The 24,461-nt window shown below is 50.8% G+C and overlaps 1 long non-coding RNA gene across 1 annotated transcript in view; it reads left to right on the top strand.

Moving 5' to 3' along the window:
- Positions 1–24,461, top strand: part of LOC140411675 (uncharacterized) — a 307,143-nt gene that overhangs the window by 69,474 nt on the left and 213,208 nt on the right. Inside the window, exon 2 of the long non-coding RNA XR_011940949.1 lies at positions 2,763–2,821. This is a non-coding gene — a long non-coding RNA (uncharacterized lncRNA). The remainder of the gene's footprint in view (positions 1–2,762; positions 2,822–24,461) is intronic.

The following is a 24,461-nucleotide window of genomic DNA, read 5'->3' as shown; positions in this document are numbered from 1 at the left end:
TCTTGCTGTTTACGTGAGCATGGCAGACTTGCATCGTCTGCCGCTAGTTGGTCAGAGGAGTTGCTAGACCCTCATGGTCTTGTTCCTGCAAGGACTGCGCATCGGAGTCATGCGTTTCTGCCATTATGGAGTCTGTCCACGAGCTCGCTGTGGAGTCTTGTGATACTGGAGTCACTTCTTGTGCATGCAAGGACTGGGGTGTGGAGTCTTGCATGTCTTCTTTCATAGAGTCGGGAATGCTGAGCGGGATGTGGACCATGCTCTGTGTGGCAGCAGGCCACTCTCTGTGGGCTTGTACCGCTCTCTGTCTCTTAATTTCAGCTGCAGCATCATCGTGCACTGATGAGTTGGGACGTCATATCTGCTGGGTTGAAGATCCTCAGATCCGAAAAGTGAATCCGCATCTGCGTCGGATTCAATGTGGGGGTCGCCAATGTTCAACACGAAAGGTTTGTCCGAGTCATAGTCGTATAGGACCATGGAGCTGTCATTGGGCTCGTGAGGTCCAGAAAAAATGTTAAGATCGGTATCGAAGTATTTGAGGTTGGAATCATCGGTTTGTGCGTAGGTAACTGCTTGTTGCAGGGTTCGTCGGAGGTTAAATTCATTTCCTGGTTCAATTTGAGGCATAGTGCTGTCATTCCAGGTGAATGAAGGTTGTTTTACAGCTTTAACAGATTTTTGTTTTTTTGATTTGGGACGTTTCCCCTTTAAATTGGATTTGGGACGTTTCCCCTTTAAATTGGTACGGTCTGGGGCCTCTGACATCATGACGCGCGTGACGTAGCACGTAGGAAGCGATTGCGCATGCGCAGATCGCTGTTCCTTTACCGATGGCCGTTTTCTTGATTGCACAAGCGCGGAGTCTTGCGCATGCGCAGACAAAACTTCCGGTTCGGCGCACTTCTCGCGCAACTGTGCTAGTGTAATACCTTTAGCAAGATGGCCGCCGACCTCGACCCAAATCTCTCTCAGGTCCGGGATTTTGGCCTCCGGGATCCCGGCCACGAGGTGAGTACTGCCGCTTTTCTTACCTTTCCTTGCTGATTGGAGTGTGTTTTCCTCACAGTAATTGGCGAATTTGTCCAGGACTGCCTGGAAATCGTACCTGTTTTGCCCCTTGGAGAACTTGAATTTTTTAAAGATTTCTTCTGCTCTTGCACCGGCGATGGTGAGGAGAAACTCTATTTTTTCATCATCGGCCTGGTCTTTAAGTTCGGCTGCCACCAGGAAGAGTTCAAACGCTTGCCGGAATCGCTGCCAGTTTTGGCGGAGATCGCCGTGGCACTGGAGCGGCTGCGGAACCGGGAACTCGTACATCTTGCCTGGGTATTGCTGGTTGTCTCTGTACACTGAGGTATGCCAGCAGTTATCGATCCACTCCTGTACCATGTGGTGTTGGGTGTTCTGATGTACAGATGAACCAACACGGTTGTATTTGGTACAACGCTGTTTTATTTCAACTTGCTATTTACAGTTCTGTCTTGATACTCTGCACGTGGTGACTCCCTCTGTGTGATGTTAATCAGGTCCTGTCCTTCTCCTGGTCTCCAGATCTACTGGCCACCAGGTGTCGTGTTTCTTCTCTTATACTGTCTCTGTCCTTGTCTGTGATTGGCTGTCGTGTTATGTGTGCTGATTTGTCTGTTGGTCTGTCGATCATGATGTGTGTGTTTGAATATCATGACACTAACATCAATCTTGGAAATAGAGAAGCAGCTGAGTTATTGCAAAGTTACCCAATGCCACCTTGACAGGAGCCACTGCAGAAAATGTTGCTGCAAAGGAGGAAAATAGTGCATGCCTAATCTTTTGGCTGAGCGCACAACTGTAATTAAAAGTGCTACAATTTACAACTCTGATGCTCTATCTCTGGACTCTTTGCTCGTTTTATGTCACTGCTTTCATCCACTGTGAGCTCTCCTGGGTCATTAGCATTTTGAACCCTTTGAAGTGAAGGAATTCCAGAATCATTACCTGCAGGATTATATCACTCATACTTCAGGCTGACGTGAATCTAATGGACAGGCGAAAGCTAAAACAGTCGAACCACATGTTTTGTCTGTTTGATTTATTCAACCACATTGTACAGGGATACAATCATTAATCAAACACTTGTGCTGTGATTGGCCACTGTCGTTTTTTTAATGCTATTCAATTACTTGAATTGTGGAAGCTCAATAATTGTATTAGGCTGTGAGTATAATTAATTTGTAGTGTAAATGTTAGACACTTGTAAAGTCGGTGTCTTTGCTTCACTTTCCTTATTTTTTGAAACGGAACAGAAAGCACAAGCCTATTCTAGATTATAACTTCAGCGCTTCCCACAAAATTTATATTACCAAAATTTTTATTGAATCTTTTAGAGATTACACACTGGAAGTAGATTTCTAAGATTTAAATCAGCTTCCTTGAAATTTGTGCGTCCATCATTAATCTTTTACAGTGAGAGTTTCTTTGTTTGATTCCCAAAGTGAAGAATGTTCGGGATCCAAGTCCCTCGGCCGGGTGCTGCCCATTCATTCTGCTACTGTATCCTGAATCTGAATCCATTGGACGTCTCCCACCACTCAGCCTTGACCAAAAGTCTGGAGCAGAGGCTGAGACAGAGTGAACATGCAAGTCCGACCCTTTGCGGCAATCCTGGCAGATCTGCACACATAGGGTGCACAGATTTGGGCCCTCTCAAGCTACATGGCTTTCCGGCAGCTAGATTGAAACGATTGAAGAGCAGTTCTCACTACATTTTTTATATTTTTCAGCTGCTGTCCTTGAAAGAGGGAGACAGTCTCTATTCAGTGTCTTGCGACACCAGTTTTAAGTGAGTAGTTCTTATCAGTATTTTGCTCCAATTGCACCCCCACCCCCTCCATTCCTACCTCAAACCAGTTACATTCCACGCAGTGCTGTTCTACATTGGAAATTGAGCCAAGAATCTGACTACAGCTTGCCAGACCCAGAAAATGTAGGTCTCCACAGCTCCTGGATAAAAGGTAAATTGTTTCTTTTATTTCCTAGTGCTACAATTGGCAGGGGAAACATCCATTGGCTCTTAGCTTTACTCTTATATCATAAAAGGTCCTCAAGGGTCCATAGCTCAAGGCCAAGGAGGTGGATAATTAATAATGGTGTTTTTTCAAACAATTGAAAGAATATGTAAGAATTATGAATTATCCCATTTGTTCTCTGACTACACTGCCCTTGTTATATTGTTGGAAATCTAGTCAGGTTAATTGAGTAGCACAAGGAATAACTGCTAAACTTTAAATATGATACTAGCGTTTCATATGTCCAATTGTTCATGTTTCCACAATACCACAACCACTTTGGTATTTTGATTCATATTTTCCTGCAGAATTCAGGCTGAATGATCAATTTGAATATGAAGAAATGTGATAAATCTTATTATCTATTGTATCATAGCTTGCGGGTGTAACTAGAAAGACGCAATAAATAAAAATCAACTAGATCCTTCCTTTTGTAAATTATTAACAGGAAACATGGATAAAATTATAACTTCTGGTTGAAGTGCCTCAATGATTTGTTAGTTTCTTATTTATTTGCCTGACTGAAACTTCTCTCAGGAATTAATCACATTGAAAGGATAATTTGGCAGATAAATAGATTGGCCTGAGTTTTACAGTCTATCGGGGGGGTTTGAGCTGGGCTAGAGAGTGTAAGATTGCAGGGACGGGATTCCCTCTGGGATCCTGCCCGCCCCGATATCAAAGCAATTTCATGGTGCGGTGAGCAGGTCTTCGGAGGGGTGCCTGCCCTTGCCTCAGTGGTTAGGCGGCGGGGACCAGATAGATAGGATGGGGGAAAATAGAAACATTTCAAATCCAATATCCTAGGCAGGAAACTCCTTTCTGACTGGGGCCGCCCTCCCCTCAAGGAGCGGACACCCGACAGCTGGCCATCCAAGGGAGAATGGAAGCCCCGCCTGCTGCCAATCAACGCTCATTAGAGATTAAAATGACAGCAGGCCTGTTGGAGTCGCCGGGGTAGTGTTACTTGCTGACTCTCAGGATGGTGGGGATTGAGCCTCTGCCATCCTAAAAATTCAGGTCCGAGTATCTTTTCCCTGGCAATTCTACCCTGATGAAGGTTATACTCAATCTGGACTTCTCATTTAACAGCTGTCATGATATTCAAACACACACATCATGATAGACACACCAACAGACAAATCAGAACACACAACACCACAACCAATGACAGAAAGATATAAAAGCACAGACACGACCCCCGGTGGTCAGTATTAGCTGCAGAGTAGGACCAGGACAGATCTGTTACCAAACACACTCAGGGAGACAGCACGTGCAGAGTCTCCAGAACGAACTGTATTATAAGAGTTAAAATAAAATAGAGTTGTACCACATACAACTGTGTTGGCTCATCTGTGCACCAGAGCACCCAACACCACATGGTACAGGAGTGGATCGATACCTGCCGGCATACCTCAGTGTACACAGACAACCAGCAGTGCCCAGGCAAAATGATAGAGCTCCCGGTTCCGCAGCCGCTCCAGTGCCACGGCGACCTCCGCGAAAACTGGCGGCGATTCCGGCAATGGTTCGAATTGTTCCTGGTGGCAGCTGAACTCCAAGACCTGGATGATAGCGAAAAAATTGAATTTCTCCTCACCATCGCCGGTGCAAGGGCAAGAGAAATATTCACAAGGTTCAGGTTCTTCAGGAGGCAGCAAAGGTACGATTACCAGGCAGTCCTGGACAAGTTCTCCAAGTACTGTGAAGAAAACGCAATCCAATCGGCAAGTAAAGGTAAGAAAAGCTGCAGTACTCACCTCGTGGCTGGGATCCCGGAGCCCGAATTCCCAGAGGCCGAAATCCCGGGCCTGAGAGAGGGCTGGGTCGAGGTCGGCGGCCATCTTGCTAAAGGTATCACGCTAGCACAGTTGCGCGAGCAGTGCGCAGAACCGGAAGTATCGTTTGCGCATGCGCGAGATGCTGCGCATGCGCAGTCAAGAAAACGGCCATCGGTAAAGGAACAGCGATTTGAGCATGCGCAGTCGCTTCCTACGTGCTACATACCGAGCGTCAGGATGTCAGAGGCCCCAGACTGCACCAATTTAAAGGGGAAACGTCCCAAATCCAATTTAAAAGGGAAACGTCCCAAATCAAAAAAACAAAAATCTGTTAAAGCTGTAAAACAACCTTCCCTCACCTGGAATGACAGCACAGTGCCGCAAATTGACCCAGGAGATGAATTTGACCTCCGAAGAACCCTCCGACAAGCAGTTACCTACGCACAAGCCGATGATTCCGACCTCGAATACTTCGATGACGATCTTTACAGTGTTTCCGGACCTCGCGAGCCCAATGATAGCTCCGTGGTCCTATACGACTATGACTCAGACGAACCTTTCGTGTTGCACATTGGCGGCCCCTACATTGAATCCGACGCAGATGCGGATTCATTTTTCGGATTTGAGGATCTTCAATCCAGCAGATATGACGTTCCAACTTATCAGTACCGGATGATGCTGCAGCCTGACATTAACAGGCAGGGAGCGGTGCAAGCACACGGAGAGCGCCCTGCTGCCACACAGAGCGTGGTCCACGTCCCGCTCAAAGTTCCCGACTCTATGAAAGAAGACATGCAAGACTCCAGAGCGCAGTCCTCGCATGAACCAGAAGTGACTCCTGTGTCACAAGCCTCCACAGCAAGCTCGTGGACAGACTCCACAATTGCAGAAATGCAAGACTCCAGAGCGCAGTCCTTGCACGGACAAGAAGTGACTCCAGTGTCACAAGCCTCCACAGAGAGCTCGTGGACAGCCTCCACGATAGAAGCAACGCAAGACTCCAGAGCGCAGTCCTTGCACGAACAAGAAGTGACTCCAGTGTCACAAGCCTCCACAGAGAGCTCGTGGACAGCCTCCATGATAGAAGCAACGCAAGACTCCAGAGCGCAGTCCTTGCACGAACAAGAAGTGACTCCAGTGTCACAAGCCTCCACAGAGAGCTCGTGGACAGCCTCCACGATAGAAGCAACGCAAGACTCCAATGTGCAGTCCTTGCAGGAACAAGACCATGAGGGTCTAGCAACCTCTCCTGACCAACCAGCGGCAGATGATGCAAGTCTGCCATGCTCACGTGAACAGCAAGAAGGCTATAACAGCCTACCATGCTCCACTACACAGCAGCATGACCATGAAGGTCTCTCATGCTACAATGAAGGGCACAGCGCTGATGACTGTTCAAGCCCAACTGAAGACAAGCCAAAGGAATCGCCTCGTCCAAGCCCGAAGAAAAAAGGTTTATGCGCTGACCTTCAGGATCATTATAGCCGAACAGAGATCAATAATGCTGCACGGCCACAGAAGGATGCTGAGGATTTGCTAAAGAAATTTATTGAATGTTTAACTTGCAAGGAGCAGACTGAGAATTGCCAGTGTTTTAGTACGGATCGAAAAAATGGACAAGACATTGATCCTCAGGTAATGGAAATAACACAACCTGAATCATATCTACAGCAGGGACAAATGTCTCCCTTCAACACAACGCCGCAAAATCCCAACTTCGGAGACCAGCAGTTAGTCAGTAATGACTCTTCAAACCTTGAGGGGAACATTAATTGCATTGAACCTATACACACTCCACTGATAAATGAGCAGAACATTGAAGCAAGAATCCTGAGGACACCGACATCGAGTAGCCAGATAACGAATTTAAAACCCACAGCAGTTTCAAGTGAACCAAGTGTGCTTTCCACTAATGGTGAAGATGCAGATAAGGTCGACCCGATTATCCATTGTACCACACTAACCCCAGTGATTAAGCAGTTATGTATGGGGAGTATAATGTGGGCAATTGAGAACAGTAAAAGAGAGACTGTGACCATGCCAGTCCCAGCAAAATCAGACCCAGAGACCATGAAGGCATGTACATTAGACAAAGATACATATGAGGTACCTGAGAAGAAAAGTGAAACGGAATGTTCTTTGGAAAATAGTACAATGTCGATAGAAACATTGGATCCTATATTCGAGACCATACATATGGGAGAATTTGGGGGTAATAAACAAGGTTCTGCAATGTCTGGGGGAAGATTTAAAGTTCCAAAGAAGAAAAGCCCAAATGAAGGACAACGGCAAGACAATGACAGTCCACCGACATGGTGTGCACCACCAGATGAAAACTCTGACAATTTATCCAACCCTAGTGAACAGCAAGCTGCTAATGAGGATCTATCCACGGGATGTGAGACGAGTGACGACAGCATCCCACTTCCCATGCAAAAGGTGCAAGGTGACAGACCTCGCCTAGTGCGTACCGAGGCACTCGACGATCACGGTGGGACCACTGACGACTGCGGTGGCGGCGCACCGCTTCCACCCTCGATGGCTCGAGCCTCTCCACTGGTTGGTGCATTCCTGCATGTTCCGACTCCAGAAGTGCAGCTTCAGGGAATCTCGGCTGCCTCCAGTGAACCTGTTGGGACTTCGGACGGGGGGCATCGACGGAAGGCAGACCGGACTCCAGATGGGGAGCAGCCAAGCGCCGACTCTGATTTGCGCACGCCAGACCTTGCTCCGGACGGGCGGTGTCGCGGCCTCGGTGATGGCACGCTCAGGGTGACGGCGGATGCCACGGCGACAGGGAATGGATCGCGTGGCAGTCCCACTGGGTCGGCAGTGGCAACCAGCACCGGCGGTCCAAGATGGACACACCAATTCGCGCCATCACCAGACGTTGATGCGAGCAACAATTCTCTCTCCAAGGCGACATGCTTCGACGTTTCTCTGCGGAGTCGCCCTTCCGGCACAGCAGGTGGCCGGAACCAGCGTGCACGGTCTCGGCCAACTTCCACATCTGGCACAGTCATCGCCTTGCATGATATTAGTGATGGTGCTACTTCGATGGCAACGACCCATCGGCTACAAGATGCCGTCCACCACAAACATAAAAAGAAAAAAGACTCCACCTTGTTCCTGGCATGCAGGGCGGATGGATTGGTGCGTAGGCGCAATCAGCGAGCTTTGCGCCGCCTTCCACGCTCGCAACTGAACCGTACGCACACGCCGGATCCTCCACTGGTTCCCAAGGATGACTTCGTGGAGATGCCACGGATCATGCCCCTTCCATCGCCACCAGAACCAAACCACAGCCAAGGCACCACTAACAAAGATGTTGAATGTTATATTTGCACGAATGAAAAAACCAAGCACTGCACGAAGTACAACAAATGGTAAAGTAGAGCCTTCGGCAACAGCATCACCTCCAACAGTCCAAGGTGAACCAGTGTGACCCCAGATCTCCACAGCTGAACCGGCTTGAGGACCAGCCCATTCTTGAGGCGGTCACCCATTAGACTGGACTTATAACGCTGTTCATACGTTCAAAAAGTCAAACACTTCTGTATTATAACCTGTTGTTGTTTATTGTTCCAGATATCGTCTGACCAGACCAATGTTCAAGTTTTTTTTCTCTCGCATCCAAGTTTTGTTATGGTACAACCTTGTTAGTGTGACGCACCCGACATCGCCCCATGTAAATAGTTACGTCATATACACACGCTGTACACAACACACACACACACTCTTAGATGCACTCACGACACAATTATATTTATAACCACGTAGGCACATATCTTTGTAAAAAGGGGGGATGTCATGATATTCAAACACACACATCATGATAGACACACCAACAGACAAATCAGAACACACAACACCACAACCAATGACAGAAAGATATAAAAGCACAGACACGACCCCCGGTGGTCAGTATTAGCTGCAGAGTAGGACCAGGACAGATCTGTTACCAAACACACTCAGGGAGACAGCACGTGCAGAGTATCCAGAACGAACTGTATTATAAGAGTTAAAATAAAATAGAGTTGTACCACATACAACTGTGTTGGCTCATCTGTGCACCAGAGCACCCAACACCACAACAGCCTTGTTTTTTTGAATTACGAACACCTTAATCACGATGTTCGAAAATGTTTTATCTCAGGAGTATTAATAATTTTTATGAAGATTTATGCTCAAGTTGAGGAAACTCCCTGCTCAGAAACATAATGCGATTCCAATTAAAACATCGAGCACTCACAAGTAAGTTATGATATGGCCTATGTACATAGTAAAACTCCCTCTACTCTCCAGAGCAATGAGCCTTATTGACATCCCCAGAAGACCAGCAATGTAATTTGATGCATTTCCCATGCCACCTTTCCCGGGCAGCTAATTTAGTTGAGTCCAATTCATGGATATTTTTGAGTCAGCAATCAGCAGTCACAAAAACTGGCTTGAGGCCTGTAACAGCTCGTAGAGAGCAATGGGTGAACTAGATGTGGAACCAGATGTTGAAATGCAAGTGTTCTATGGCACTGTACCACAAACTGCAGTGGGTAATCTTACCAAACACATTCTGTACAACACTATACACAGAATTTCCAACTTAACCTTCAGATTGTAGGGAACTTCAGAAGGAGTTGGCAAGGTATTTAATTTACAATAGAAACATAAAATGATACAGTACAGAAATAAATGATTCAGTCCGTATCTGTGCTGGCTCTTTGGTAGACTTAAACAATTAATCTCATTCCCTTGCTCGAGCTTTGAAGCCCTTCTTTCTAACTTCCTTCCTTCAAATGCTTATCTAATTTTCCCGAGTGGTACTATTTCTTCACTTTCCTCAGCTCTTTCTGGCATTGAATTACGAGGAAAACAGGTTTCCTCATATCCCATTAGTACGCTTGCCAATCATCTTTAACTTTTTTTCCACCAGCTACTAATCCTTCTAACAATGTAAATACATTCTTATTTATTGTACTAAAGCTATTCAGGATTTTGGACACCCCGGGCAAACTTTCTTTTCTGCTCCAAAGAGAACAATCCCAGTTTCTTCCATCTCTCCACATAACTAAAGCCCCTCTTTCATGGTTCCATTACAGTAAATCTCTTTGCAACATCTCCAAGGCCCTCCTACCTTCCTGTGGTATGGTTCCCAGAACTGAACACAATATTCCAGCTAAACCTGAACCAGGTTTAATGTAACTTCCTTGCTTTTATACTCTATTCTTCTATTAAGAAAGACATCCCATATGCTTTTTAACATCTTTCTCAATTTGTCATTGATCATAGAAAGTTTATGGAACAGAAGGAACCCAGATCCTCAGCGTCGTGAGGCAGCAGTGCTAAACACTGCGCCACTGTGCCGCCTCGACCCCATGGTTATTGTAATATTGCCTTTCTTATATGCCTTTTCTATTTCCTGATTTATTTTCTGCCCCACATCCTGACTACTGCTCGGGGGCTGTATATATCTCCCATCAGGTCTTTTTTCCTTTGCGATTCTTCAACTCAGATTCTACACCTTCCGACCCTATATCGCTTCTTGCTATCGATTTAACTTAATTCCTTACTAACAAGGCAACCCCACCCGCTCTGTTCATCGGTCTGTCCTTTCAGTATCCTTGGCTATTTAGATCCCAGCTCTGAACCCTTGCAGCCATGCCTCTGTGATGCCCACAACTTCGTACCTGCCAATTTCAATGTATGCTACAAGCTCATTTACCCTGTTTCGTATACTGCATGCATTTAGGTACAACAACCTCAGTCATGCGTTGATGGTCCCCCCCGCCCCCCCCCCCCCCCCCCCCTTCTCATAGTTGTCCCCTTATCTTCTTTGCCTGAAGTTAGATTCCTGCTGCTTTCCATACTCTCCGTCCTATGACGTATTCTGGAAACATTATTAACCTCTCATAAGAACATAAGAACTAGGAGCAGGAATAGGCCATCTGGCCCCTCGAGCCTGCTCCACCATTCAATGAAATCATGGCTGATCTTTTGTGGACTCAGCTCCACTTTCCGGCCCGAACACCATAACCCTTAATCCCTTTATTCTTCAAAAAACGATCTATCTTTTTCTTAAAAACATTTAATGAAGGAGCCTCTACTGGTTCACTGGGCAAGGAATTCCATAGATGGTGAAGAAGTTCCTCCTAAACTCAGTCCTAAATCTACTTCCCCTTATTTTGAGGCTATGCCCCCTAGTTCTGTTTTCACCCGCCAGTGGAAACAACCTGCCCGCATCTATCCTATCTATTCCCTTCATAATCTTATATGTTTCTATAAGATCCCCCCTCATCCTTCTAAATTCCAATGAGTACAGTCCCAGTCTACTCAACCTCTCCTCGTAACCCAACCCCTTCAGCTCTGGGATTAACCTAGAGAATCTCCTCTGCACACCCTCCAGTGCCAGTACGTCCTTTCTCAAGTAAGGAGACCAAAACTGAACACAATACTCCAGGTGTGGCCTCACTAACATCTTATACAATTGCAGCATAACCTCCCTAGTCTTAAACTCCATCCCTCTAGCAATGAAGGACAAAATTCCATTTGCCTTCTTTATCACCTGTTGCACCTGTAAACCGACTTTTTGCGACTCATACACTAGCACACCAAGGTCTCTCTGCACAGCAGCATGTTTTAATATTTTATCATTTAAATAATAATCATCTGCAGACTTCCAGTATCCTCTGCACTTTTTGCTTTACCACTTATCTTAGTGTCGTCTGCAAACTTGGACACATTGCCCTTGGTCCCCAACTCCAAATCATCTATGTAAATTGTGAACAGTTGTGGGCCCAACACTGATCCCTGAGGGACACCCCTAGCTACTGATTGCCAACCAGAGAAACACCCATTAATCCCCACTCTTTGCTTTCTATTAATTGACCAATCCTCTATCCATGCTACTACTTTCCCCTTAATGCCTTGCATCTTTATCTTATGCAGCAAACTTTTGTGTGGCACCTTGTCAAAGGCTTTCTGGAAATCCAGATATACCACATCCATTGGCTCCCCGTTATCTACCGCACTGTTAATGTCCTCAAAAAATTCCACTAAATTAGTTAGGCACGACCTGCCCTTTATGAACCTATTATAACGTGCCTACTTACGATTGGCTGGGGACTAATGACTATCCCACAATCCTATGGGAGTATGAACTTCCCCAATGAGGGGGCGGAGAAACGCCTAGTATAAATAAGCTGGCCAGTTCAGGAACCAGCAGGAAGGAGAAGGTAGCAAGGGAAGTTACTGCTACTGTTATATATATATATATTGTTATAGTAAATAAACGTTATTGTTTTGTATCCTTAAAACTCGTGCTGGATTCTTTGTGGCCCTTACAAAACTGGCGACGAAGGTAAAAGTGAATAGCTGTCTACACTGCTGAAGCCACCTCCCTGGATTTTTGTTGGATACAGGTTGGAAGTTGTTTTCTATTATACCATGCCTCTGTACGGACGTTTGGATGTTTTTGATGCTGCGCTGGAAAGCTGGAACCAGTACACACAACGGATGCGTTACTATTTCCGGGCAAACAATATCACTGAAAACGAGCGCCAGGTGGTCATATTGCTCACCGCCTGCGGGCCGCATACGTTTGGGGTGATTAGGAGCCTTACGTACCCAGCTGCGCCGGACACCAAAACGTTTGACGAACTTGTGAATATAGTGGGGCAACACTTTAACCCAACCCCGTCCACGATAGTCCAGCGTTGCCGGTTTAATACCGCTGAGAGGACCCCTGGAGAATCCCTTGCCGATTTTTTATCCAGGCTACGCGGGATTGCGGAATACTGTGACTATGGTGAGACCTTGTCAGAAATGTTACGCAACCGTTTGGTTTGCGGTATTAACAATGCAGCAACCCAGAGAAAGTTGTTAGCGGAGCCAACATTGACTTTTCAACAGGCAATACAAATAGTCTTGTCCCGAGAGAGAGCGCAGAGCGAGGAGTACAGGAGCTACAGGGAATGGAAGTGCATGCCTTGGGGCGCAACCCTTTCCGCCCAAAAACGTCCCCCCGCACTCCTGCGGTACCTTGGGCGAGGCAACGACCGGACCGACGCCAGTGGCCATCGGACATTCCTCTCCGAAGGGAGCCTTCTCCAGAGCCAATGGATGAGGAGCCATGTCCGCGTCAGACTTGTAGGCGGCGACCCCGTCGCGGACGGCGGTCCTGGGGACACCAGAGGCGCCGTCGTTCCGACCGAAACTGGGACCAGCCCAGGGGCCGTAACTGGGACCAGCCAGAGGCCGTACCTTCCATGTGGATGAACCTGCGGCGACCACTCCTGAGGACGTGGAGACGGAGGATGACTGCCTGCAGCTGCATTGTGTGGCAGCTCCCCGTGGGGCCCCCATTCAGGTGACAGTACGGGTCAATGGCCACCCGCTGGAGATGGAGTTGGATACTGGCGAAGCGGTCTCCGTGATCGCCCAGAGGACATTCGACCGCATCAAGCAGGGTATACAGACCCTTACATTAACTGACTCACAGGCCAGGTTGGCCACCTACACGGGGGAACCACTGGACATTGCAGGAACTACAATGACCCCTGTTGTCTATGGACGCCAGGAGGGGCGTTTCCCACTTATCGTAGTGCGTGGCCATGGGCTCAGCCTGTTGAGTCGGGACTGGTTGCGCCATTTGCGGTTGCAATGGCAGCACATCCTCCAAACAGTTTCTGGAGGGTTGACTGAGGTGCTAGGACGATACCCAGAGGTATTCCAGCCTGGTTTGGGGAAAATAAAAGGGGTCGTAGCCCGTATCCAAGTTGAACCAGGAGCCACGCCGCGCTATTTCCGGGCGCGCCCAGTGCCTTACGCTTTGCTCGAGAAGGTAGAAGGGGAGCTCACTCGTTTGGAGAGTTTGGGTATTATCAGGCCCGTCCGTTTTGCTGACTGGGCAGCACCAATTGTACCAGTAATGAAGCCAGATGCCACAGTTTGCTTGTGTGGCGACTATAAACTTACAGTGAATACAGTTTCCCGACTCGACCGATACCCAATGCCTCGCATAGAGGATCTCTACGCGAAACTTGCAGGTGGACTCTCATTCACAAAATTAGATATGAGTCACGCCTACCTGCAGTTGGAGCTGGACCCTGCCTCGCGACCATATGTAACTATTAACACACACCGGGGCCTGTATGAATATACACGGTTGCCCTTTGGAGTATCCTCTGCCTGCGCAATTTTTCAACGTGTTATGGAGGGCATTTTGAGAGGTTTACCACGTGTGGCTGTCTACCTAGATGACGTGTTGATTACAGGGACGCCGGAGCAAGAGCATTTGGAAAATCTGGAGGCTGTCCTTAGACGCCTTTCGGAGGCTGGAGTCCGTTTACGTCACACAAAGTGCGTATTTCAGGCAAAAGAAGTAGACTACCTAGGTTATCGGGTGGACCGCGAGGGTCTGCACCCCGTCGCAGAGAAGGTGCGTGCAATTCAACATGCCCCCACCCCGACTGACACTTCGCATCTTCGTTCTTTTCTCGGTCTCGTAAACTATTACGGGAAGTTCCTCCCCAATCTGGCAACTACGCTGGCCCCCTTGCACCTGCTGCTAAAGAAAAATCACACCTGGGTTTGGGGTCAGCCGCAAGAAACCGCTTTCCGGCGGGTAGAGCAACAATTGTCGTCGTCTGGGTTACTAACTCACTATGATCCGGGAAAGCCTTTGCTCGTCACATGTGATGCATTCCCGTATGGTATTGGGGCTGTCCTGTCCCACAAGATGGAGAACGGGCCCGAGCGACCGATAGCTTTCGCCTCCCGCACATTGATGCAGCGGAGAAAAAGTACGCGCAGATCGAGAAGGAGGGCCTGGCAGTGGTTTTGCGGTGAAACGCTTCCACCAGTATGTGTACGGCCGCCATTTCACTATTGTGACTGATCATAAGCCCCTGCTGGGACTCTTCAGAGAGGATAAGCCAATACCGCCCATTGCTTCTGCACGGATCCAGCGCTGGGCCTTGTTGCTTGCTGCATATGAGTATTCTCTGGAGCACAAACCAGGTACGCAGATAGCAAATGCCGACGCACTGAGCCGATTGCATTTATCGACCGGCCCCATGTCGACCCCCACGACCAGTGAGGTGGTTGCAACCCTAAATTTTATGGACACCTTGCCTGTCACGGCATCACAGATCCGTGAGTGGACCCAGACGGAGCCAGTCTTGTCAAAGGTTCGGCACATAGTCCTGTATGGTGGGCAGCATAGACATCTCCCAGGCGAGTTGCGGGCATTTTCCTCCAAGCTGTCAGAGTTCAGCGTGGAAGATGGCATCCTCTTGTGGGGGACGCGTGTGATTGTCCCGGAAAAAGGCCAGGAGCTGATATTATCAGACTTGCACAATGGGCATCCGGGCGTGACCAAGATGAAAATGTTGGCCCGAAGTTATGTCTGGTGGCCAGGCCTCGACACCGACATTGAGAAGGTAGCCCAAAACTGCTCCATTTGCCAGGAGCATCAGAAGCTTCCGCCGGCCGCGCCCCTACATCACTGGGAATGGCCAGGGTGGCCTTGGGCACGCTTACATGCAGATTTCGCAGGCCCTTTTCAGGGATCCATGTTCCTTCTACTAATTGACGCCCAGTCCAAATGGCTCGAGGTGCATAAGATGCAGGGGACAACGTCCTGTGCAACAATTGAAAAGATGCGCTTATCATTTAGTACGCATGGCCTTCCCGAGGTGCTGGTCATGGATAATGGCACTCCATTCACGAGTGAGGAGTTTGCTAGGTTTACAAAGATGAATGGCATCCGCCATAACCGCACTGCCCCTTACCACCCGGCTTTAAATGGGTTGGCAGAGCGTGCAGTGCAAACATTCAAAAGAAGCCTAAAGAAGCAGTCTTCCGGATCAATGGACACGAGACTGGCTCGCTTTTTGTTTACGTACAGGACCACCCCCCTGCAGTGACTGGGGTAGCTCCCGCAGAACTCCTAATGGGTCGAAGACTTCGCACCCGCCTTAGTATGGTCTTCCCGGACATTGGCGCAAAATTACGCCGCACACAAGAACGGCAGGGACAGGGATTGTCTCGGCATCGTCCGATTCGGCAGTTTGCGCCCGCTGACCCAGTATTCGTGCGGAATTTAGCTGGTGGTGCCCAATGGGTTCCTGGTGTAATCTTTCGCCAAACGGGCCCTATACCTTACCAAGTGCAAGCCCAGGGTCGTCTCCAGCGAAAACATGTAGACCACGTCCGGTCCAGAAGATCATCCCCTCAAAAGATTCCCCGCCCCGGAGCTCATTTCAACTGCCGCAAAGACCAGAGACAAGGGAAGGTAGCCCTCAAAATCTTCCACTGGTGCCTCACTCGAAGCCCGCGCAGGTCGTTACGGGACCGAATGGAGATAGAGACGCTGACATGACGGAGGCAGCAGACTCTGACTCCGAGATGGAGACACAGGATGAATCATAGGGGGAATCCTCGGGTCCACAGGCCGTGGATGTACAACCGCGCCGTTCATCATGGAAGCGCCGGTCTCCGTCTCGTTACACGCCGCCTGATCCAGCGCCGCATGCAAATGGCGTCCGGCCTGCGGCCAAACGAGTTTGACGCCTTCCTTCGCCAGGGTCTTCGGTGGATTCCTTGGACTTAGTGGGGGAGGGATGTTATAACCTGCCTACTTACGATTGGCTGGGGACTAATGACTATCCCACAATCCTATGGGAGTATGAACTTCCCCAATGAGGGGGGCGGAGAAACTCCTAGTATAAATAAGCTGGCCAGTTCAGGAACCAGCAGGAAGGAAAAGGTAGCAAGGGAAGTTACTGCTACTGTTATATATATATTGTTATAGTAAATAAACGTTATTATTTTGTATCCTTAAACTCGTGCTGGATTCTTTGAGGCCCTTACAAAAGAACCCATGCTGCGTCTGCCCAATGGGACAATTTCCATCCAGATGCCTCGCTATTTCTTCCTTGATGATACATTCCAGCATCTTCCCTACTACCGAAGTTAAGCTCACTGGCTTATAATTACCCGCTTTCTGCCTACCTCCTTTTTTAAACAGTGGTGTCACGTTTGCTAATTTCCAATCCGCCGGGACCACCCCAGAGTCTAGTGATTTTGGTAAATTATCACTAGTGCATTTGCAATTTCCCTAGCCATCTCTTTTAGCACTCTGGGATGCATTCCATCAGGTCCAGGAGACTTGTCTACCTTTAGCCCCATTAGCTTGCCCATCACTACCTCCTTGGTGATAACAATCCTCTCAAGGTCCTCACCTGTCATAGCCTCATTTCCATCAGTCACTGGCATGTTATTTGTGTCTTCAACTGTGAAGCCCGACCCAAAAAACCTGTTCAGTTCCTCAGCCATTTCCTCATCTCCCATTATTAAATCTCCCTTCTCATCCTCTAAAGGACCAATATTTACCTTAGCCACTCTTTTTTGTTTTATATGTTTTATCCTGAGCCCTCAACCCCTTTAACTAGTTTAAAGTCCTCATCATAAACCTGCACTGCTACCTTCTCCTTTAACTTTGATTTTCTAATTTTCTATACAACTGACCCCGCCACCCCACCATATAATGTAAAGCCTTACCTATAGCCCTAATTATACGATTCGCCTGAACTCTGGTCCCAGCATGATTCAGGTGAAGACGATCCCATCGGAGCAGCTCCCTCCTTCCCCAGCACTGGTGCTAATACCCCATGAATTCAAACCCATTCCTACCAACCTTTGCGGCATGCATTTACTCTTTAATCTTATTGACTCTGTGCCAATTAGCTCGTGGCTCAGGTAGTAATCCGGAGATTAGTGCATTTTTGGCTCTGCTTTTTAATTTAGTCCCTAGCTGCTCATATTCCTTCAGTAGAACCTCTATCCTTGTTCTACCTGTGTCATGGGTACCTATGTGGACCACAACAACTGGATCTTTACCCTCCCACTCCCAAGTTCCTCTGCAGCCTAGATGAGATACCCGGAACCTGAGAACTAGGTTGGCAACACAACCTTGGGGACTCTTGATCCTGGTCACAGAGAACAGTGTCAATGCCCCTAACTATACTATCCCTGATTATATGACTATATTTCTTTTATTTTCCCCACTTGAATGACTCCCTGTACCATGGTGCTGTGGTCAGTTTGCTCATCCTCCCCACAGTCCCGCTTCTCATCCAGACAGGGAGCAAGAATCTTGAATCTGTTGGACATGGACAATGACTGAGGCTCCTGCAACTCTACCACTCTGGATCGCTCCACCTGCCTCACATAGACACACCCTTCTGTCCTGACCACTGACAGAATTCAAGGTAGTTAATCCAAGGGGTGTGACTGCCTCCTGAAACACAGCGTCCAGGTAACTCTCCCCCACCCTGAGGTATTGCAGCGTCCACAGTTCAGACTCCAGCTGATCAACTTTGAGCTGAAGTCCCTCAAGCAACCAACATTTGCTACAGATGTGTCCACTGGGAACCACAATGAAATCCACCAGATTCCACATCATGCAGATACAACACATCGCCTGGCCCTGAATCTTTATGTTATTTAATTAGTTTTTCATTGTTTTTGTTTATTTTAACTTTCCAGCTGGTTTTTAGTCTTTATAACCTGTAATTTTTTTTCTCTTTTTCCTTAAAGGAAAGCAACTTAGAATCGGTAATGCAATTAGCAGTTACTCATCAGCCAATTCATTATTGTTTCCAATGATATCACTCCTGGATTCTTTTTCAAACTTAGCCCGCTGCCAGAGGTATCCCTGCAAGCTCACACTCTGACTCACAGCTCCAGCTCTGACACTCAGCTCCCGCTCTGACTCTCCGCTCCCGATCTGACTCACAGCTCCAGCTCTGACTCTCAGCTCCCGCTCTGACTCTCCGCTCCCGCTCTGACTCTCAGCTCCTGCTCTGACTATCAGCTCCCGCTCTGACTCTCCGCTCCCGCTCTGACTCACAGCTCCAGCTCTGACTCTCAGAACCCGCTCTGACTCTCCGCTCCCGCTCTGACTCTCAGCTCCCGCTCTGACTCTCCGCTCCCACTCTGACAATCAGCTCCCGCTCTGACTCTCCGCTCCCGCTCTGAATCTCCGCTCCCGCTCTGACTCTCAGCTCCCGCTCTGACTCTCCGGTCCCGCTCTGTCTATCAGCTCCCGCTCTGACTCTCAGCTCACGCTCTGACTCTCAGCTCCCGCTCTGACTCTCCGCTCCCGCTCTGACTCTCAGCTCCCGCTTCGACTCTCAGCTCCCGTTCTGACTCTCAGCTCACGTTCTGACTCTCAGCTCACGTTCTGACTCTCAGCTCCCGCTCTGACTCTCAGCTCCCGCTCTGACTCTCAGCTCCGGCTCTGACTCTCAGCCCCTGCTCTGACTCTCAGCTCCCGTTCAGACTCTCAGCTCCCGCTCTGACAATCAGCTCCCGCTCTGACTCTCAGCTCCCGCTCTGACAATCAGCTCCCGCTCTGACTCTCAGCTCCCGCTCTGACTCTCAGCTCCCGCTCTGACTCTCAGCTCCCGCTCTGACAATCAGCTCCCGCTCTGACTCTCAGCTCCCGCTCTGACTCTCAGCTCCCGCTCTGACTCTCAGCTCCCGCTCTGACAATCAGCTCCCGCTCTGAATCTCAGCTCCCGCTCTGACTCTCAGCCCGTGCTCTGAATCTCCGCTCCCGCTCTGAGAATCAGCTCCCGCTCTGACTCTCAGCTCCTGCTCTGAATCTCCGCTCCCGCTCTGACTCACAGCTCCCGCTCTGACTCTCAGCTCCCGCTCCGACTATCAGCTCCTGCTCTGACTCTCAGCTCCCGTTCAGACTCTCAGCTCCCGCTCTGACTCTCAGCTCCCGCTCTGACTCTCAACCCCTGCTCTGACACTCAGCTCCCGTTCAGACTCTCAGCTCACGCTCTGACAATCAGCCACCGCTCTGACTCTCAGCTCCCATTCTGACTCTCAGCTCCCGCTCTGACAATCAGCTCCCGCTCTGATAATCAGCTCCCGCTCTGACTCTTAGCTCCCGCTCTGACTCTCAGCTCCCGTTCAGACTCTCAGCTCCCGTTCAGACTCTCAGCCCGTGCTCTGACTCTCAGCTCCCGTTCAGATTCTCAGCTCCCGCTCTGACTCTCAGCTCCCCCTCTGACTCTCAGCTCCCCCTGTGACTCTCAGCCCGTGCTCTGACTCTCAGCTCCCGTGCAGACTCTCAGCTCCCGCTCTGACTCTCAGCTCCCGTGCTGACTCTCAGCTCCCGCTCTGACTCTCAGCTCCCGCCCTGACAATCCACTCCCGCTCTGACTCTCAGCTCCCGCTCTGACTCTCAGCCCGTGCTCTGAATCTCCGCTCCCGCTCTGAGAATCAGCTCCCGCTCTGACACTCAGCTCCCGCTCTGAATCTCCGCTCCCGCTCTGAACCACAGCTCCCACTTTGACTCTCCGCTCCCGCTCAGACTATCAGCTCCCGCTCTGACTCTCAGCTCCCGTTCTGACTCTCAGCTCCCGCTCTGACTCTCAGCTCCCGCTCTGACGTTCAGCTCCCGCTCTGACTCTCAGCTCCCGCTCTGACTCTCAGCTCACGCTCTGACAATCAGCCACCGCTCTGAATCTCAGCTCCAGTTGTGACTCTGAGCTCCCGTCCTGACTCTGAGCTCCCGCTCTGACTCTCAGCTCCCGCTCTGACTCTCAGCTCCCACACTGACTCTCAGCCCCTGCTCTGACTCTCAGCTCCTGTTCAGACTCTCAGCTTTCGTTCAGACTCAGCCCGTGCTCTGACTCTCAGCTCCCGTTCAGATTCTCAGCTCCCGCTCTGACTCTCTGCTCCCTCTCTGACTCTCAGCTCCCCCTCTGACTCTCAGCCCATGCTCTGACTCTCAGCTCCCGTTCAGACTCTCAGATCCCGTTCTGACTCTCAGCTTCTGCTCTGACTCTCAGCTCCCGTTCAGACTCTCAGCTCCCGCTCTGACTCTCAGCTCCCGCTCTAACAATCAGCTGCCGCTCTGACTCTCAGCTTCCGTTCAGACTCTCAGCTCCCATTCTGACTCTCAGCTTCCGCACTGAATCTCATCTCCAGCTCTGACTCTCACCCCGTGCTCTGACTCTCAGCTCCCGTTCAGACTCTCAGCTCCCGCTCTGACTCTCAGCTCACGATCTGACTCTCAGCCCGTGCTCTGAATCTCCGCTCCCGCTCTGACAATCAGCTCCCGCTCTGAGAATCAGCTCCCGCTCTGAAACTCCGCTCCCGCTCTGACTAACAGATCCCACTCTGACTCTCCGCTCCCGCTCAGCCTATCAGCTCCCGCTCTGATTCTCAGCTCCCGCTCTGATGTTCAGCTCCCGCTCTGACTCGCAGCTCCCGCTCTCACTCTGAGCTCACGCTCTGACGTTCAGCTCCCGCTCTGACTCTCAGCTCCCGCTCTGACTCTCAGCTCCCGCTCTGACTCTCAGCTCCCGCTCTGACGTTCAGCTCCCGCTCTGACTCTCAGCTCCCGCTCTGACTCTCAGCACACGCTCTGACAATCAGCCACCGCTCTGAATCTCAGCTCCAGTTGTGACTCTGAGCTCCCGTCCTGACTCTGAGCTCCCGCTCTGACTCTCAGCTCCCGCTCTGACTTTCAGCCCCTGCTCTGACTCTCAGCTACCGTTCAGACTCTCAGCTCCCGTTCAGACTCTCAGCTCCCGCTCTGACAATCAGCTCCCGCTCTGACTCTCAGCTCCCACACTGACTCTCAGCCCCTGCTCTGACTCTCAGCTCTCGTTCAGACTCTCAGCTTTCGTTCAGACTCAGCCCGTGCTCTGACTCTCAGCTCCCGTTCAGATTCTCAGCTCCCGCTCTGACTCTCTGCTCCCTCTCTGACTCTCAGCTCCCCCTCTGACTCTCAGCCCATGCTCTGACACTCAGCTCCCGTTCAGACTCTCAGATCCCGTTCTGACTCTCAGCTTCTGCTCTGACTCTCAGCTCCCGTTCAGACTCTCAGCTTCCGCTCTGACTCTCAGCTCCTGCTCTAACAATCAGCTACCGCTCTGACTCTCAGCTTCCGTTCAGACTCTCAGCTCCCGTTCTGACTCTCAGCTCCCGCACTGAATCTCATCTCCAGCTCTGACTCTCACCCCGTGCTCTGACTCTCAGCTCCCGTTCAGACTCTCAGCTCCCGCTCTGACTCTCAGCTCACGATCTGACTCTCAGCCCGTGCTCTGAATCTCCGCTCCCGCTCTGACAATCAGCTCCCGCTCTGACAATCAGCTCCCGCTCTGAAACTCCGCTCCCGCTCTGACTAACAGATCCCACTCTGACTCTCCGCTCCCGCTCAGCCTATCAGCTCCCGCTCTGATTCTCAGCTCCCGTTCTGACTCTCAGCTCCCGCTCTGACTCTCAGCCCGTGCTCTGAATCTCCGCTCCCACTCTGACTCTCAGCTCCCGCTCTGAATCTCAGCCCCTGCTCTGACTCTCAGTTCCCGTTCAGACTCTCAGCTCCTGCTCTGACTCTCAGCTCCCGCTCTGACTCTCAGCTCCCGCTCTGACTCTCAGCTCCCGCTCTGACTCTCAGCTCCCGCTCTGACTCTCAACCCCTGCTCTGACTGTCAGCTCCCGTTCAGACTCTCAGCTGACGCTCTGACAATCAGCCACCGCTCTGACTCTCATCTCCCGTTCTGACTCTGAGCTCCCGTCCTGACTCTGAGCTCCCGCTCTGACTCCCGCTCTGACTCTCAGCCCATGCTCTGATTCTCAGCTCCCGTTCAGATTCTGAGCTCCAGTTCAGACTCTCAGCTCCCGCTCTGACAATCAGCTCCCGCTCTAACTCTCAGCTCCCGCTCTGACTCTCAGCTCCCGTTCAGACTCTCAGCCCGTGCTCTGACTCTCAGCTCCCGTTCAGATTCTCAGCTCCCACTCTGACTCTCAGCTCCCGCTCTGACTCTCAGCTCCCCCTCTGACTCTCAGCCCGTGCTCTGACTCTCAGCTCCCGTGCAGACTCTCAGCTCCCGTTCTGACTCTGAGCTCCCGCTCTGACTCTCAGCTCCCTTTCAGACTCTCAGCTCCCGCTCTGACTCTCAGCTCCCGCTCTGACTCTCAGCTCCCGCTCTGACTCTCAGCCCGTGCTCTGACTCTCAGCTCCCGTTCAGACTCTCAGCTCCCACTCTGACTCTCTGCTCCCGATCTGACTCTCAGCCCGTGCTCTGAATCTCCGCTCCCGTGCAGACTCTCAGCTCCCGTTCTGACTCTGAGCTCCCGCTCTGACTCTCAGCTCCCGTTCAGACTCTCAGCTCCCGCTCTGAACCTCAGCTCCCGCTCTGATTCTCAGCTCCCGCTCTGACTCTCAGCCCGTGCTCTGACTCTCAGCTCCCGTTCAGACTCTCAGCTCCCGCTCTGACTCTCAGCTAACGATCTGACTCTCAGCCCGTGCTCAGAACCTCCGCTCCCGCTCTTACAATCAGCTCCCGCTCTGACTCTCAGCTCCAGCACTGAATCTCCGCTCCCGCTCTAACTCACAGCTCCCGCTCTGACTCTCCGCTCCCGCTCAGACTATCAGGTCCCGCTCTGACTCTCAGCTCCCGTTCTGACTCTCAGCTCCCGCTCTGACTCTCAGCACCCGCTCTGAAGTTCAGCTCCCGCTCTGACTCTCAGCTCCCGCTCTCACTCTCAGCTCCCGTTCTGACTCCCAGCTCCCGTTCTGACTCTCAGCTCCCCCTCTGACTCTCAGCTCCCGCTCTGACTCTCAGCTCCCGCTCTGAATCTCAGCTCCCGCTCTGACTCTCAATCCCTGCTCTGACTGTCAGCTCCCGTTCAGACTCTCAGCTCACGCTCTGACAATCAGCCACCGCTCTGACTCTCAGCTCCCGTTCTGACTCTCAGCTCCCGTCCTGACTCTGAGCTCCCGCTCTGACTCTCAGCTCCCGCTCTGACTCTCAGCCCCTGCTCTGACTCTCAGCTCCCGTTCAGACTCTCAGCTCCAGTTCAGACTCTCAGCTCCCGCTCTGACAATCAGCTCCCGCTCTGACTCTCAGCTCCCGTTCAGACTCTCAGCTACCGCTCTGACTCTCAGCTCACGATCAGACTCTCAGCCCGTGCTCTGAATCTCCGCTCCCGCTCTGACAATCAGCTCCCGCTCTGACAATCAGCTCCCGCTCTGAAACTCCGCTCCCGCTCTGACTAACAGATCCCACTCTGACTCCCCACTCCCGCTCAGCCTATCAGCTCCCGCTCTGATTCTCAGCTCCCGTTCTGACTCTCAGCTCCCACTCTGACTCTCAGCTCATGCTCTGATGTTCAGCTCCCGCACTGAATCTCCGCTCCGGCTCTGACTCTCAGCTCCTGCTCTGACTCTCAGCTCCCACTCTGACTCTCAGCTCCCGCTCTGATTCTCAGCTCCCGCTCTGACTCTCAGCCCGTGCTCTGACTCTCAGCTCCCGTTCAGACTCTCAGCTCCCGCTCTGACTCTCAGCTCCCGCTCTGACTCTCAGCTCCCGCTCTGACTCTCAGCCCGTGCTCTGAATCTCCGCTCCCGCTCTGACAATCTGCTCCCGCTCTGACTCTCAGTTCCCGTTCAGACTCTCAGCTCCTGCTCTGACTCTCAGCTCCCGCTCTGACTCTCAGCTCCCGCTCTGACTCTCAGCTCCCGCTCTGACTCTCAGCTCCCGCTCTGATTCTCAGCTCCCGCTCTGACTCTCAGCCCGTGCTCTGACTCTCAGCTCCCGTTCAGACT

The sequence above is a fragment of the Scyliorhinus torazame genome, chromosome 4 (assembly GCF_047496885.1).
Source record: "Scyliorhinus torazame isolate Kashiwa2021f chromosome 4, sScyTor2.1, whole genome shotgun sequence".
Classification (NCBI taxonomy): domain Eukaryota; kingdom Metazoa; phylum Chordata; class Chondrichthyes; order Carcharhiniformes; family Scyliorhinidae; genus Scyliorhinus; species Scyliorhinus torazame.
Note: the sequence above shows the minus strand (reverse complement) of the source record. Positions and strands in the feature narration are given on the sequence as shown.